Source organism: Corapipo altera, unplaced genomic scaffold (genome assembly GCF_003945725.1).
Source record: "Corapipo altera isolate COAL_440 unplaced genomic scaffold, ASM394572v1 59933, whole genome shotgun sequence".
Lineage (NCBI taxonomy): Eukaryota > Metazoa > Chordata > Aves > Passeriformes > Pipridae > Corapipo > Corapipo altera.
The window spans coordinates 1-4,028 of NW_020887319.1; the positions used below are offsets into that span (position 1 = coordinate 1).

General features: G+C 61.7%; 1 long non-coding RNA gene across 1 annotated transcript; it reads right to left on the minus strand.

Annotated features, from left to right (window-relative positions):
- Positions 1–338: 338 nt before the first annotated feature.
- On the minus strand, positions 339–3,530 carry LOC113941569. The gene is made up of 4 exons (XR_003525707.1): positions 3,317–3,530; positions 2,407–2,522; positions 1,983–2,096; positions 339–511 (listed from the first exon to the last, which is right to left on the minus strand). It is a non-coding gene; the product is annotated as an uncharacterized LOC113941569 (long non-coding RNA).
- Between the last annotated feature and the right edge of the window lie 498 nt (positions 3,531–4,028).

The following is a 4,028-nucleotide window of genomic DNA, read 5'->3' on the forward strand; positions in this document are numbered from 1 at the left end:
AGAGGGACTGGGGACAAGGGAGGGAGGGACAGGACACAGGGAATGGTGTCAAACTGGAAAAGTGGAAATTTGGGTGGGATTTTGGGAAGGAATTCTTCAGTGGGAGGGTGGTGAGGGGCTGGGCTGGAATTCCCAGAGCAGCTGTGGCTGCCCCTGGATCCCTGGGAGCGTCCAAAGCCTGGCTGGACGGGGCTTGGAGCCACCTGGGCTGGTGGAAGGTCTCCCTTCCCACGGAACCGGACGAGCTTTAAGGTCCCTCCCAATCCCAAGCCATTCCGCGATCCCACGCCCTCATCCCGCTGGGATTGGAGCCTCCCGAGGCCGGGAACTCACCGTCGAACACGGCCCTGCTGTACTGGGTGGTGGAGGCCAGGGGCAGGCACGTGGTGTCGAACTTGTTGCCGTAGTTGCCGATGCTGACCTCGAACTGCACCGCGGCCTCCACGCTCGGCAGCATCGTGGCCGAGTAGAAGGCGGCGAACAGGGAATATTTCCGGCGGCGCAGGAACTTCTGCGGCGGGAACGGGAGCGTGGGCGTGGAGGAGAGGCCACCACCCCCCTCCTGGACACCGAGCCAGGGAGTCCAGGGAAGGGAACGGAGCTGGGGAAGGGGCTGGAGCAGCAGGAGGGGCTGAGGGAGCTGGGGGGGCTCAGCCTGGAGAAAAGGAGGCTCAGGGGGGACCTTCTGGCTCTGCAACCCCCAGACAAGAGCTGAGGGGGCTCTTTTCTCTGTTCTCCAGCAGCAATTGAGTCACCAGGATGGTGAGACTCAGTAGGGATGGGGGGACCCCATTCCAGCCCAGGAAGAGCTGTTTTCCAGCAAGGTGTGCGTTTGCTTCCCAATCCCACTCTGGATCCTGAGGTGAGTCATTCCCAGGTGGCCTCGGGGAGTTCAAGTTCTGGATAAAGTGGCTTAGGATGAATCTCTCCATGTGTCGGGCTCTGCTCCCAGGGAACAAGGGACAGGAGGAGAGGGAACGGCCTCCAGCTGTGCCAGGGGAGGCTCAGGTTGGACATCAGGAGGAATTTCCTCCTGGAAAGGGTGGTGAGGCCTTGGCAGGGGCTGCCCAGGGAGGTTTGGAGTGCCCAGCCCTGGAGGTGCCCATGGAATGACAGGATGTGGCACTCAGTGCTCTGGGCTGGGGGACAAAGGGGGCATCAGGCACAGGGGGGATTCCTGGGCTGGGAGGGCTTTTCCAACCTCAGGGATCCTGGGATTCAGGGACCCTTCACTGCCCAGCACACACAGCCCAGAGAGGCCTCCAAGGTGGGAATTCCATTGCAGGGCAGAAAAACACACTTAGCAGCACAGGAGTTTTGGGGGAGATATGCAGGAAAACAAGGAGAAGGCCACAGCTTCTCATGGAAAATGCAGCTGCAAGGTGAAAAATGAGGAAAGGGAGCAAATCTGGGAGAGAACCAGAGTGGAGGCAAACCTTCCAACGGTCCATGAAACCTTCCAGCCCCTTCCAGGGCCTGAAGGGGCTCCAGGAGAGCTGGAGAGGGACTGGGGACAAGGGAGGGAGGGACAGGACACAGGGAATGGCTTCATAGTGGAAAAATGGAGGTTTGGGTGGGATTTTGGGATGAAATCTCTGCCTGGGAAGGTGGGGAGGCCCTGGCACAGGTTGGGCAGAGAAGCTGTGGCTGCCCCTGGATCCCTGGAAGTGTCCAAGGCCAGGTTGGAGCCCCCTGGGACAGTGGAAGGTGTCCATGCCCATGGAACTGGATGACCTTTCAGGCCCCTCCCAACCCAAACCGTTCCATGATTCCCAGTTCCCCATGATCAGCTCACACCACACGGGACCTCGGACGGATCAATCCTCGGACGGACACCTTGGAATGGAACTCGGCAGGAGGCACCTCCAGGAGCTCCCCAACCACGGGACCCACCCTGGAGCAACTTCCCACACCCCTTCCAGAGTGTCCCACGTGCCCAAGGGGCCGGACACCCCCCGGAATGCCCCCCGAGAGCCCGTTACCTCCACCCTCAGGACGTCATCCGCTGGAATATCCTCCACCTTCTGCTCCAGGTGCTCCACCAGTTTGGTCTCCAGCTCCACCAGCACCCTGCCCCGGTAGGCAACGCCCTCTCCCTTGGGACAGAGCAGGGAGAAGCGTCAGGATCCCGGCATTCCCTCCCCACGGATCAGCTCTGCCTTTGGTTTTTCCAGGAGCTCCGTCGCGGAGGAGAAAAGAGCAGCAAAGAGAGCTCCGGCGGGCGCTTCCCGGGCGGAAAGTTCTGGGAGCGGAGCGGAGCCGGGAGGTCGGAGGCAGCGGGAATAGCCAAGGAATAGCAGGAGCCAGTGCAGGATCCCGCTGCCAGAGCCGGGGGGGGTTAGAGCAGCCGGGCTGGAGCAGGAGGAGCTGCCGGGTTAGTGGAGCCCGGAGAGAAGCCGATGTCACCTTTCCCAGGTTGAGGCTCTCGTAGGGATCGGGGAATCCCGTGAATTCCCGGGGGCTCCCGTAGAGGTTGATGTAGCAGGGACCGAAGGTCGGCAGGAATCCGAGCCCGTCATCCACTGGGAATCACAGGAGAGGAGCCATCAGAGCCGTCAGGGATTCCTGGAGGCGCCTCCAGGGCCGTGTCCCACCCCAGGCCGTGGTGACCACAGGGGGCTGGAGGCACCAAAATGCTGCGGTTTGCACCCAAATTGGAGCCCTGCGAGCACTCACCTCAGGGCAGGACACACACAGGGCTGTGTCCCAGGAAAAATGGGAATTCCCAGCCCCAGGAAGGGTCCCCAGGGAAGGGGGGGCAGTAAGAGAGGGAGCTTGGACAAGAGTAGGAGTGACAGGATGAAAGGAAACGGCCTCAAGCGGCACTAGGGTTGGATATTGGGAAAATTCCTTCCTGGAAAGGGCTGTCCAGCCCTGGCACAGCTGCCCAGGGTGGAGGGAGTCCCCTTCCCTGCGGGCATTTAACACCCTGTGGATGTGGCACTTGGGGACATGGCCAGGGGTGGCCTTGGCAGTGCTGGGGGAATGGCTGGACTTGTTGGATCACAGGGATTTTCCAACCTATCCAGTTCTGTGGTTCCACGAAGATAATCACCCCTTTCCATGGAATTTCAGGCAGGAATCCCTGGCAGGGCCCTGCCCTGAGCTCCCCGTGCCAGCAGGGACACCCCAAAGGGCAGGGGAGCCCTTTCCCTGCCCCCAGTGGGCAGGAGGATGCCAAGCCGGAGCCATTCCCTTCTCCCAAGGTGCCCAGACTGAACCCAGCTGATCCTCCCCCAGCCCGGACACTGAACCAGTAAAACCAGTCCCGAGCAGCGCCAAACTGGGACAGGACGGGGACGTTACTGGGACGTACGGTCTGAGGCCTTCAGGGGCTTCGGGGGAGCAGGAAACTCATCTGGGGCACAAAGAAAGGTAGAGAGGTCAGGAAAGGCTGGAAGAGGAGCCTGGAAAAGGGATGGAGGGGCACGGGGAACGAGGGTGGATGTTCCTGGGATTTAGCGCTGAGAGACAGGAGAGAGACAGAGAAGGAAAGGGAGAGGTTGGCACATGGAATCATGGAACGGTGTGGGTTGGAAGGGACCTCAAAGCCCATCCAGGGACACCTTCCAGCAGCCCAGGCTGATCCAAGGCCTGTCCGAGCCCGTCACCAGAGGCTGTAGGACTGGGGTGGACTGGGATCTGAGCATCCCTCAGGGGCATTCCCTGGCAGATCCCACCTCCCTCCTGGCCTCTCTCTCTCTCTCCAGCCCAGCCCAGAAGCCATGCTGGAACTGGGGAGGAGGGAACTGGGCACACTGGGCACACTGGGCACACAAGCAGAGCCAGGCAGGGCCAGGGCAGGACACGGGCTGGGGGACACGGGGCTGGAGCACTTGGGCCGTGTCCTGGGGGCTGATCCACGGAATCTTGGAATGGCTCGGGTTGGAAGGGACCTTAAAGCCCACCCAGTCGCTCCCAGGGACACCTTCCAGCAGCCCAGGCTGCTCCCAGCCCATCCAGCCTGGATCCCGTGTCCCTGTGGATGCTCCTGGTGGGGCGGGGGGTCCCAGGACACCCGAGATGCC